At 48.2% G+C, this 13,519-nt stretch overlaps 1 long non-coding RNA gene across 1 annotated transcript; it reads left to right on the top strand.

Annotated features, from left to right (window-relative positions):
• Positions 1–2,959: 2,959 nt before the first annotated feature.
• On the top strand, positions 2,960–12,161 carry LOC101942594 (uncharacterized). Its single transcript, XR_257047.5, has 3 exons — positions 2,960–3,412; positions 8,164–8,317; positions 9,776–12,161. It is a non-coding gene; the product is annotated as an uncharacterized LOC101942594 (long non-coding RNA).
• The last annotated feature ends 1,358 nt before the right edge of the window (positions 12,162–13,519 follow it).

Genomic DNA, 13,519 nt, shown 5'->3' with positions numbered 1-13,519 from the left:
AAAGCATGCATTATAACAGACTAAGCTAGAGAACCAGGATAGCTACCTAAGCTCTATAACATATCCTCTGTGGCTTGGGCATAGATAAGGTCACATAATACATTGTTTAGTAGGTTAAATTAACATTGCTGCAGAATTAGGGAGTCCTTGCAATTTAATTTAGGGGGCCTAGCCACAGAATCTGGTCCTAGTGCACCCTGAAGTAGACAGGGCCCTGTACACAATTCCTTTGCATTCTGAAGCAATCCGCATGCAATGGTGCCTGCTATCTGCTTTCTCTGGTGCAGGAAGGTGGGAATTCTGTAGTTAATTCAGACAAATTCAAAAATTGTTTTCTTTACTGCATTAAACATGAAAAAAGAATATGAATATAGTATCCCATTGTTTATTTTTATATTACATATGAGGGTTTGTCTACACAGCAGGTGGGAGGTGTAATTCCCAGCTCAGGTAGATGTACATGCACTAGTTCTGTTCAACTAGCACCTAAAAATAGCTGTGTGGTTGCAGAGGTTTAGGCTAGCTGCCCATGTGCAATCTCACCTGCCACTCTACGTATGGACTCAGGCAGCTAGCCCAAGCTGCTGTGGCCACACTGCTGTTTTTAGGTGCTAGTTCAAGCAGAGCTAGCATGTGTACGTCTACCCAAGCTGGGAATTACACCTCCTTCCTGCTGGGTAGACATACTCCAAATGATTTGAAGGTGCCCCTGCTATTATATGTAAAACTAGCCACACTCAAATACTTTCCCCGGTGATATATAAACAAAAAAGAAATCCAGTTTAAATGACTGGTTAAAAATTACGTAAGTGCAGCATTTATTCAACCCAGCCCAGAGCCCTTCAATAAGTGTGGTGCACTGTGGCCTTTATCTATGTTTCATGCAATGGTGTTGCTTTTTCCCTGAGGCAATATGGTGTCCAGGAAACGAATGTGATGATGATAAACTGGGTTCCACTGTATGCAATTCAAGGATCAAAGCATTTGCAAAGGGATATCTATATACATATGTATGGAGGACCAATGTTTATCTGAAGGTGAATTATTTGCAAAAAAAAGTATACTGTGCATTTCAAACTCACAGGAGTCAGGCTGAAGTGAATCTATTCTACCACCACATTCAAATTAAATTTAGGACTAAATCTTGAGGCAAAACACTAGATATTGAAATGTATGGTTCAAACCTGCACTGGCAAGCAGGCCTGGTCTAGTGTCTCTCCATCTAGGTGGTATCCCATCCATGTACCCAAACTTCTTTAGCTTGCAATAGCCAACAAGATCACAGCACAAGGTGCCATGGCAGCAGATGGATAAAAGCCATTAAGTTACAAACAGTACATCCTATCATTTGTACACAACAGATACCACCTCAAAAAGATCCCTTTCAGATGCAAAAGGAAAGGGCTAGTCTTTAATGGCTGTTAAAAATGCCATCTTCAATCTGCTGCTGGCTAGAAGACTGCACCCCATCCTGTAAAGCGCTGACCTGGCCATTATATTTTACATTTTCACACTCTCCAGGTTGGATTACTGCAGCTCACTCTAGCTAGGAATGAGCACCCCAACATTATAAAAAGCATGAATTGGTCCAGAATGCAGCAGCCCACCTCCATACTGTCATTAGTTGCTGAGAGTACCTCACCCTGGCACTCTGCTCACTATGCTCAGGGCCGGCTCTGGCTTTTTGGCCGCCCCAGGCAAAAAAAAAACAAAAAAAAACCCCTGCGGCGCGGCTGGAGCGCGGGTGCAGGGGGACCGGCTGGGGGGGCGAGGGGGGGGGAGCGGGTGGGAGAGAGAGAGAAGGGGGCGGCCAGGGCTACAGCAGGGACGCTGCCACGCGGCCCCTCCCGCTGCGCCGCCTCCTGCCGCGAGGGCTCTACTCCGGTCGGCGGGGAGGAAAGGAAGAGGACTGCCCTGCAGGGTGCTCCGATCCTCTGCGCCGCCGCCCCCTACAGGGCGGCCAGAGCGGAACACACACACACACACAAAAAAAGCAGCCGTGCCACCCTAGGATTGGGCAGAATGCCGCCTCAAACACTCTGCCACCCCAAGCACCAGCTTGCTCAGCTGGTGCCTGGAGCAGGCCCTGACTATGCTGCTGTGTTATGGGGAGCTGGTTCAGATTCCACCTCTGCACTAATTTTTTTAAAAACTCTTTATTTAGGAAGTTTGAACAGGTTTATAAATTTTTGCCATGTAAATATCAGAGACAAAACAATAATTATTATAACAGCTTTTCGAGAAACATTATTGCCACTTACAAAGCTAATCTTAAGCCTCACTTCTTCAGCCAAAGCTTTTCCACAGCCATAAAGCAATGTTGAAAATAGTTTAGCTGATAGGTTTTGTTCTCTCTACAAATACACTTTCTCAGCCTATTACAGAAAGCGTAATAAGAAACTGGCAGCTGCAGATCAATTCCTGGTGTCGAGAGACCCAAATGACATCTTTTCCCACAGTAGGACAGTGTTTGGAGCTATAATAATCTATCATTGGTTCTCAACCTATTTACCATTGTGGGCTGCATCCAGTACTACCTGTATGGCCCTGAGGATGATGTCACATGGGCTGCAGCTCTGTGCTGATTGGGCCACAAGTGGCCTGAAGGCTGAGAACCACTGGCTGGAGAGAGATTTCTTTGGTTGTGTCAGAAGGCATGGAGCTCCCTAGCCAATAACTGCTCGATCGCCTTTCAGTCTTGAGTGTCCTGTATGAGCTTTGAACATGCTGATTATATCGGAGTATAGAATAATAGCATTTAAAAATAACAATGAATAACGCAGTATGGGGCTATTAGGAAATTTATTATAAAATAGATTTATCCATTTTTCAGTAATTTCTCTGAAAAAAAATGAGACCAAAAAAAAAAGCACTATCATGACATCATGGCAAACAGTTAAATAACCCAAACCCACTCACCAGAAGATGTGAGCACCTCATTGTAAGACAATCTGATTTCTTTACTGCTCTTGCTGCCAGCCCCAGTATCAACTCAGCTCTTTAATGCATTTGGGAGAAACATCTTAAAATTCACCAAAATACATAAAAATATACCAGCTGTTATAGAGGAAATGAGGCTGCATTTCCTTTTGCCTGTGGATTCTGCCCTGAGGTCCTAAGATGACCTATTGTAACCTGATTGTTTAAAGCTTACTAAAGGTTCCTCCCTCTGCTCATATCAGTCACATGAAATTGTATAATCTCAACTGCAGCCTTTGCCAGCAGAGCTGGAGTGACCTAAATTCTGTCTGATGACCCCGTTCTTCAAATTATTATTATATAAGGAAGCTGGCGCTACATAGGAGAGATCCTCAGGAAGGAGCCAGGGCTGATCCTAGCAAATCACTTGAAGATCCCCAGAAAGGAGACAGCAGCTGATTCTGGGAAGGGCCCAAGGATCACCAGGAAGAAGGTAAATAACATGAAACATGCTTAACAATGCTGCAAGCAAACCAGGAAATGACAGTCTCTCTCGCTGGGCCAAACTCGTGGCCATCGGGTATTTGCCGTGTTTTTAGGGGGAACCCTGCTCCCATCCAGTCTGCTTCTAAATCCAATATAGCAATAATGATGTTACTGTGACCCTTACTGCACAGGAAAGGGCAGACCCCTTCATAAGAGACACCTCCCTGTCCCTGCCCAATCCCCCTCTGGAGTGAACCCCATGTGAGCCAATCTCTGCTCCACCCACCACCAAGTCCTGTGTGGCAGCACTACAGGCCTCTGGCCATGTCCTCAGGCCTGCTACCCCCACATACCCCAGCCATCCAATGCATTTTGTGAGAACCATAAACTTATTAGGGGGTTCTGGTCTGACTTTTAATCTAACAGGCTGGTATCCAGTTTAGGCCCTTAAAGGTTCTGGACCCATGTTGCTTATTGAAAGCAATCAGTACCAGTTTCTTTTTTATAAATTGTATTAAAACTTTTAAATTAAGATTTAAAAAACAAAAAACTATCACTGGAGCTAAGCCATCATTATTAGTACTAAACAAATAACTCCATCAAATCAACAAGTCGTGCTACAATATTGGCTTGGACTTGTATCTACAGATTAATACCAAAAGTAAGTTCCTAAGTAGGTAGCTATATTTGGTTATTGATTGTCTTTGGTAAAATTCTTTAGTACAATCAAATCTATAATTTGAATCGAGTAGCCTAATACTGAAACCAGATCCTCAGAGCCAATTATAAAGCATCCTTCTTATGGTTTGTCTACATAGGAAAATTACACCGGTATAAAACAAGGTGTGAATTTAAAGTGCTGTAGTTACACCAATAGAGCTCTGCATGTGGACATTTACTCCAATATAAGAGTGTTTTTTTCTGTTTAGCGTGTTATTTTGGCAGAGGTTAAAGCTAAACCAAAATAGTCATTCTTAAACCGGAATAAGTGTCCACATGGGGAGTTCTATCGGTATAACTACAGCACGTTGAATTCACACCTTACCATATACCGGTATAACTTACCCATGTAGGCAAACCCTAACCCTTTTGTGATGGGGTATACAAACCCCACACTGGGATGGAAGCAGTTAAAGGACAGTACTGGGCCCAGCTAGCCTGTTAAACCTGCAGAGCATGCGCCAACTGGAGAAAAGGTTGAAAAGGGAGCAACCCCAGCTCAGAAGTCTGGAAAAGAGTACAGAGCTACCCTAAAGGCTTCTGCCAAAAGGGGCTTGTAGTAGTTCTGGGGTGGGGCTCGTCCCTTCCTGGGGCGCCTGAAAGCCAGGCCGCCCCGCTACAAAGCGAATAACAGTTAGGGCCCCGACCTTTGGGTAGGGGCTAAGCACGCAATTCGTAGTCCAGAGCTCAACCTTTGTGCAGGGACTGAGCACACAAGTAACAGTTCCGGACTCAGGCCCTTGTGCAGGGACTGAGCACACAATTAACAGTTCAGAGCTCAGGCCCTTAGGCAGGGACTGAGCACACAATTAACAGTTCAGAGCTCAGGCCCTTAGGCAGGGACTGAGCACACAATTAACAGCTCCGGCCCTGGGTCAGGGCGGGGCAGCAAACCACTAGTCAGTCAGTGGCCCAGTCCTTGTAGCAGGGGCTGGGTCAGTTTGGGTTAGCCCAGGCCCTAGGTCAGGGCGGGGCAGCAAACCAATAGTCAGTCAGGGGCCCAGGCCCCTTGGACAAGGAGGAGGAGAGACTGCCACCCGGCGCGGGGTGGCAGGGGGGAACACAGGCCCACCCACTCCACTGTGTTCCAGCCCGGGGCCCTATCCGCAGCAGTCCGTCTGCCGCGCAGTCAGTGGGGATCCTGACCGCAACACACTGACATGGGTTCGGGGTCTGCTATCCCCGGGCCACTTCCCATCTCCTCCTCCATGGGTACCTGCTCCTCCTGAGTTCCATCTGCTGGGTCGCAGATCATGGGCTCCTCCGGGCCCCGAGCACCAGGTAGGTCTGTCGCTCCCTCTGGGCCCTCGGCGGGGGGAAGCTCAGGCCGCTCCTCGGGGTACCGGGCTCTCAGCAGGCTCAGCCAGTCCTCCTCAGGATACCGGGCTCTCGGCAGGCTCGGCCAGTCCTCCTCAGGGTACTGGGCTCTCGGCAGGCTCGGCCAGTCCTTCTCAGGATACCGGGCTCTCGGCAGGCTCGGCCAGTCCTCCTCGGGATACCGGGCTCTCGGCAGGCTCAGGTCCGCGGGAGCTCGGGCACCAGCGTCTGTCCTCTCCTGCTGCCGGCCTGCTACTGAGTGCTGTGGCCTGGCCTTTATACTTCCTGTCCCGCCCCTTGACTTCCGGGGGGCGGGGACAGGCCGCGGTGGCTCCGCCCACTCTGGCGGCTGTTCTGGCTCATCGCTTCCTGGGGCGCCTGGAAGCCAGGCCGCCCCACTACAGGGCTAGAGACGCCTCCCTGAAGTACCAGGACTGAACTGTGAGCCTGCTCAGGGATGATGGTTTGGTTTCCCTTTCCCCTATCTGGGACCAGAAGCAGTGGTAGGAAGTGACCCGGGGAGGGTAACTCAGAGGGTCCCTGTGACACTCTGTATCTCGGGGAAACACCTTGAATCCCAATGCTCATCCTTATGATTGTGTGGTATCCAATGCAAAGTTTGTCATGTCGGACATCCTTGGAAAGTTCATGATGCACTGAGCATTGTTGTTATAGTAATGTTATAAGTTGTAATTTCATGTATATAGTTATGAGGCTGAAAACGTGTTCTCATGGCTTAAAACAAGCCAGGCAAAACTCTCCAGGAACAGAGGGGCAGTTCACACCTCATCAGGGCATGTATGGGACAAACCCAGCTCAGCCTAACAAGAACAAAGGACACTGGCCTAGGCAGCAACAAAGTGAGTCACCCCTCTTTCCTTGATCAGTCAGGGACTACGATGAAGTAATGCTCACCTGACTCTGAAGGGGGGGGGGGTGGCAAAGCCAAGAAGGAAGAAAGAACATGATAAAAGGGAAAGATGTTGGCCATGCTCTTCCTCTCTCTTCCACCTCCATCTACAGACATCACCACCAAGCGACTTAATTGCTGATCAAAGGGGAGAGGCTGGCTGAAGGGAAACCAGCCAGCCTGTGGGGAGAAGCATCTAAGTTTCTAAGGGCACTGAAAGTGTTAAGATCAGTTTAGAATGCGTTTTGCTTTTATTTTATTTAACCAAATCTAACTTGTGCTTTGACTTATACTCACTTAAAATCTATCTTTTGTAGTTAATAAATGTGTTTGTTTATTCTACCTGAAGCATTTGGTTTGAAGCGTGTCAGAGACTCCCCTTGGGATAACAAGCCTGGTACATATCAATTTCTTTGTTAAATTGACAAACTCATATAAGCTTGCAGCGTCCAGCAAGCATAACGTGACACTGCAAGACGAAGGTTCCTAGGGTTGTGTCTGGGACCGGAGATATTGGCTAGTGTCATTCGGTTGCACAATCTAAGTAGTTTACATGCCAGAGGCTGTGTGTTATCAGCCCAGGAGTGGGGGTTCTCACAGCAGAGCTGGGTAAGGCTGGCTCCCAGAGTCAAGGATTGGAGTGACCAGCAGATCACCGGTCCAGATAACACCAGGGGAATGTCACAGTCCCCCCTGGAAGTCTAATGCTGCTGACCCTCCTAGGGCCCTGGGTCAGAGCCTGGTGAAGTGGGTGGGCCTGGGCTCCCCTACCACTGCCCCATGACTGAGTGGATGCTAACCACTAGGCATTCCAGCCCACTGGGCATTACACCTTTCCATTCCTTCCTCCTCTGAGAATTATTATACTGGATGCTCATGATAAGCAGAAACCTAACAACTCTTATTTATCAGAAGTTACAGGTAAAAACCTGGTGAAATGTGCTATATAATACTACCTAGTTCTTATCTTCAAGACTTTTGAACTCAGAACACTCTTTAATGAGTGCCTTTATGAGACAATATTTAGGGTCATTTAAATCTGGGGAACTTGTCTTACTAGTACTTCCCTCGTGTGGGATTTATGAGTGCCTCCAAACCCATACATGCCTACAGCCACACTTTCAGAGCCTGACAATAAAGAAATTAAAAGGCTGGGATGTCTCGCAGCTAACAGAAACTTAAATAAGAATGGCCAGACTGTGTCAGACAAATGGTCCATCTAGCCCAGTATCCTATCTTCCGACAATGGCTCGGGCCAGATGCTTCCGAGAGAATGAACGGAACAGGGCAATTTTTTAGTGATCCACCCATCGTCCGGTCCCAGCTTCTGGCAATCAGAGGTTTAGGGATACCCAGAGCGTGGGGTTGCATCCCTGCCCATCTTGGCTAAGAGCCACTGATGGACCTATCCTCCATGAACATATCTAATTATTTTTTGAACTCACTCACACTTTTGGCATTCACGACATTCCCTGCACGAGTTCCACAGATTGACTGTGCATTGTGTGAAGTACTTCCTTTTGTTTGCTTCAAACCTGCTGCCTATTAATTTCATTGGGTGACCCCTAGGTTCTTTTGTTATGTGAAGGGGTAAACAACACTTCCCTATTCAGTTTCTCCAAATCATTCATGATTTTATAGACGTTTATCATATCCCACCTTAGTCATCTCTTTTCCAAGATGAACAGTCCTATTCTTATTAATCTGTCCTCATACAGAAGCTGTTCCATAACCCAGGAAACAGCTTTTTTGCTCATAGCACCAAGGACACCCTTTTAGCCTGTTCCCTGACCCAAAATCCTCTTTCCCAGTGTTTTCCAAGGTCAGCAATCACACTTTCAGCTGCTCCTTCAGGCTGTCTGCCTCTCTCTCAGGGTATGTCTACACTACAGTAGCACAGCTCTGGCACTTCAGGACCGTTGTTTGAATGCTTCCTACATCGACAGAAGGGGTTTTTCCATTGAGGTAGGTAATCCACTTCTGTGAGAAGCTAGGTCTTCTGTCAACCTAGCCACATCAATGCCGGGGGTTCAGTAAACCTAAGTACGGTGCTTAGGGTGTGAAATTTTTCAGAGCTCTGAGCAATCTGGTTAGGTTGACCTAAGATTTAAGTGTAGACCAGGCTTCAGTCTGTCCTTGTCTGATCTCAGTTTGCGTGATCTCTTTCTTGCTTACACACACACATGCACAAAACAATACTCAGCCAAAAACTGCTGAGTGGTTTCACACACACCTTTAGTCTTTGGTGGGGCTCAGGCTTAGAGTTATGTTAACTGAAGGGTTAACTAACAGTGTTTAGGCCCTGACCCAGAGCCCATTAAAGTTCATGGAAGAACTTCTGTTGACTCCAGGGCCCCATGACTAAGATTTTCAAAGGTGAGTAGTGATTTGGGGTACCCAACTTGAGACACCTCCAGGGCCTGATTTTCAGAAGGTGAGTCCTCAGCACTTCCTGAACATCAGGACCCTTTAAGGCATCACAAGCTGGATACCCCAAAACCACTAGTCAGCTTGGCCCAACATCCTTACTCCCATATTCGTAACTTCACCACGGACCCACACGATGACAGGAGAAGAAAGGTTCCTCTCCTACCATCAATGTTTGTTGACAAGAGAGGCTAATAAGTGATTCCATAAAAGGGAAGTGTGGTTCATAAGGGATCAAAGCACTCACTCAAATACTCTTTTGATATTGTTCAAGCCAGACACCGCATTGTGTTGCAGCGCTGACAGGAAGCTGAAAGCCAAGATGTGGTTGTGCTTGACTTTATTAAAGTTATACCCCTGAAGGCTTTGGCCCATGCAGGTTGACACTGAGTTCCCATTACACTTTTTGCAAGAGTAGGAAAACTGTGCAGCAAAGACTGAATTAGGCAAATAATGGATTTTTTTGGTTCTCCAGCAATTCTGAAAAATTGAAACATTTGTTTTGAGTCAAAAACCAAAACTGAATTTTTTCTATACTTCTGATGAGAAAATAGTCAAAACAATATTTCTGGTCAAACAAAATGGTTTGTTTGAACCAAAATGAAATATTTTGTTTCAGTTTTAAGCAGTTTTAACACATTTTAATTGTATTTAATAAATGTGAAGGAAATTTCAAAACAAAAAGTTGTTTTAAACCAAAAAATTGAAATGTTACTTTTTGGATTTTTTTTGTTTTGTTGTTGTTTGGGGGTGGGCTGTTTTGTTTGAACATGAACAATTCAGCCAAACCAACACAAATCTGTGAAACTTTTTGATGTCTCTGAATCTGCATTTTTTGCCCATAAACATTTCGGCTGAACGATTTTGCCCAGCTCTAGCTGGACACAGGATTGCCATTCCCAACCATAGAAAAATTTTCATTCAGGTCCCCCCAAATCATGAGACGTTTAAAAAAATATTGGGTTATTTTTACTGATTGCTTCTTTCTGCATTCAGACACAGAGGACTTTGAACATTCCTTATAAAGAAACAAAACTGCATCAAAGAAACATCTGACTACTACCAATTTCTACTCCCAACTGGAACACCCACAGGGCTACAAACTTTGACTAGCCACTTGGCATGAAAAGAGACTGTCACTGCTTCTGTGCTATGAACTGAAGGGATCTGTCACATGCAAGCAAATGGCTAGGACTAAATGAATTTAATCAGGAGATCTTCAATGATCTGAAATACAAAAAAGAGTCCTACAAAATGTGGAAACTAGGTCAAATTACAAAGGCAGAATATAAACAAAGAACACATGTATGTAGGGACAAAATTAAAAAGGCCAAGGCACAAAATGAAATTAAACTAGCTAGAGACATAAAGGGTAACAAGAAAACATTCTGAAAATACATTAGAAGCAAGAGGAAGATCAAGGACAGGGTTGGCCTGTTACTCAATGGAGGGGGGCAGGGAACAATAACAGAAGATGTGGAAATGACTTTTGTTTCAGTTTTCACCAAAAAAAAGTTAGTAGCGATTGGAGATCTAAAATAGTCAATGTCACTGAAAATGTGATAGGAAAAGAACAAGTTAAATATATTAGAGAAAGAACAAGTTTAAAATTATTTAGACAAGTTAGATGTCTTCAGGTCAGCAGGACCTGATATAATACATCCTAGAATACTGAAGAAGATATCTGAGCCATTAGCGATTATCATTGAAAAGTCATGGAAATACAGGAGCGATTCCAGAGAAATAAGGAAAACCCAGGGAATTACAGGCCCATCAGGTTACTTCAGTAATCGGAAAGATAATGGAGCAATCAATTTGCGAAAACTTAGAAGAGCACCCCAGCCCCACAGCACTGGGCGGGATGGAGGCACAGCATTAGCCTCCTGGAGTCCGGGGACGCGGGCCAGCCCCCTCTAACCCTAGCCCCAGCCCCAGCGCTGCCATGGGGGAACAGCATGGGCAGTGAGCAGGAGAGGACCTGCGGGCAGAGCATGGGCGAGGCCATGTAGGGCTGTTTGGGGAAGCTCTGCCTCCCCTGGCCTGCGATACCCACCACCCATGAGCCTAGCCCGGCTGAGCCTGGTGCCTGACCCTGAGCACGGGCAGAGCGTGACTAGGAGGCGCTCGCTGATTCCCAGGCTCACAGCGTGGCCTCTCACCGGGGCCATTCCTGGTCAGGTTCCCGGTGATGTTGGGGGGCCCGGGCAGGTCTGTAACACAAACCAGACAGGGGGTTTCAGTGGGGTTGGACAGCACCGGAGGGGGAAGGTCACTAGTGATCACTGAGCCGAGACGTGGACCCTCGCTGTGAGCTCAGCTGGGGGATGAAAAAGTCCCTGAAGTGACACAAGACCCGTGGGCGGGGAAGAGAAGCGACAGACCAGACTGAGCCCCACCCAAGAGGCGCCCAACATAACCCAGGGGCCAGTTTAGGGCCACGCCGGGGAACCAGAACCGTGGGAAATGGAAACCCAAGGGACCAAAACTGGTTGGTCAAAATTGGGCCTAATTGGCAGTCACTAAAGAGGGGCCGGGCTGCTCCGGCCTGGGTACTTGAGCAAGCGTAACCAGTGCCACTATCTGCCTGGCACCTGGGCATTCAGCGGCCTGCTCCCCAAATGTGTCCTCCCCAGGGCGGGACAGAGCCAGGGGTCTAAATAACCCCACTCCCACCCCCACCCCAGACCCAGCCACCACCAGGGACATCAGAGACCCCCGTCATGGGTCCTTTGCCTCCCCTCTCAGTTCGTCTCTCCCCAGCCCTCTCCTTTTGTCCTATGGCTTAGCTGCCAGGCCTGGATATTTTGCAGTCTGGCTGCGCCTAGAGCGGCGGCTAAAAGTAACATGCAGAACAGCCAGATACTGATACTGGCTGGCTAAGCCTGGCAGGGTCCATCCACGCTGCCCTCAAAGCCCCACGGCACCGAGCCTCAGAGCCTGGGTCCGTTGTGTCGGGCTCGCGGAACTCGGGCTGCGGGTCTTTGATTGCAGTGCGGACATTTCCTCCGAGGTCTGTGTAGACGTTTGGGGTTGAGCTGGGGCCTGACTTCAGACATGGGCTGGGGACTGCAGGGCTGGTTCCTTCTAAATCTCCCGCCGGCTGAACGGAACACGGGCCATCCTTACACTGATGCCTGATTTGATCCTTCACCTTGCAAAGGCAGCCGCTGATTTTCCCTCTCCCCTGGATCTACAGCGCGAGGGTCACAGACCATTTAATGCGGGTTTGCCCTGCGGCAGGGCGGGCTGAGGTATCTGGGCACTGAGCCCGGAGCATGTTTAGTGCCGGACAGTGACTGGGTCCCATTCACACTCTGCCCCATATAGAGCATCCACCGATCCTGGCAGAAAGGGGAGGGGGTGGAGAAGACGTGGAGGGACAGCCTGGGGGAATCTCAGGGGGAACTGGGGTGGCTGGTGTGAGGGGAAATCCCAACAAGGGGGGATTGGAATGAGGGCTGTGGATAGCAGCACAGGAGGATTCTGGGGGCAGGGCAGGTTGGGGGTAGAGAGGGGAGCCATAAGCAAGGGGGGCAGGAAGGGGTGAAGATCCCAATGGAGAAGGGGCTGCAAGGTGTGGAGGGAAGGGGCCTGGAGTAGAATTGGCTGAGGGTGCATGGTGGGCCGTGGGGATCCCAGCACAGGGCAGAATTGGGGGGAGGGGCTGGAGGGCAGGGCTGGAGAGCCCAGGGGTGGGATCCCAGCAGAGGGAGCTGGGGGCTGGCATGGAGGGACTGGGTGGGTCACAGCCGATGTGGAGCCGGATGGTTCTGTTTGTTGAAGGTCCCTGTGCTGAGCTGTAGGTGACGCTGCAGACGAGCTCTTTGCCATCATCCTGCCATGGGGCAGGCGTGAAGCTGAGCGCGGAGCTGTGGGCCCAGGTGCTGTTCGCCAGCTGGGCTGAGATGTTCCGGGCTGTGTCGCTGAATGGCCCCATCCAGGTGACTTGGGGAGGGGGCCCGGAGCAGCGCCCAGGGGCCGTGCAGTTCATAGTCACCGGCTCCCCGGCCACCAGCATCCCTGGCCTCCCCTGCGCCGGCGAGATCTGGATCTCTGGCTCCTCCGTCAGCTCTGAGACAGGGGAGAGGGGAGAGAATCACTCGGGGACATGGGGCGTTTGCCCTTTAGGGGCGATGGCTGCGATCCGGCCCCAGGACGGGGAATGGCTGGCTCAGGGGGGTTGATGAGCGGTGTCATAAATATAGAGGGAAGAGTAACAACTTTACGTATGCAGTAGCATAAAATCTTTCTTTGGTAGCTGTACTAAATCGCCTTACCTGTAAGGGGTTAAGTAGCTCAAATAACCTAGTTGGCACCTGACCAGAAGGATCAATGAGGAAAGAAGATACTTGCAAATCTGTGGGGGTGGGAGGAGGATTTGTTTGTTGCTCTCTCTTTGTTGTTCCCTCTCTGGATGGAGAGAGAGACCAAGCAGGTACAACATCTCCTGAAAATATACCTGGAATAATAGATCTAAACCCACAGAAATTGTAAGTAGGCAAGGAAAGGCATTAGGTTATCTTTTGTTTTAGCTTGTCAATTTTCCTATGCTACATATATAGTTTTATTCCTATTTTCGTAACTGGGAAGCTGAGCCAGAGGGGAATCCTCTGTATTTTACATCTTTTATTTACCCTGTGAAGTTACCTTCCAAACTGATTTTGCAGCTGTGATTCTTTTTATATATATAAATAAAGTTCTTCTTTTCAGAACCTGATTGATTTTCAGTATCCTGAAGAC

Source organism: Chrysemys picta, chromosome 4 (assembly GCF_011386835.1).
Source record: "Chrysemys picta bellii isolate R12L10 chromosome 4, ASM1138683v2, whole genome shotgun sequence".
Lineage (NCBI taxonomy): Eukaryota > Metazoa > Chordata > Testudines > Emydidae > Chrysemys > Chrysemys picta.
The sequence above is the reverse complement of the archived record's forward strand: the minus strand, read 5'-3'. Positions and strand labels throughout refer to the sequence as shown.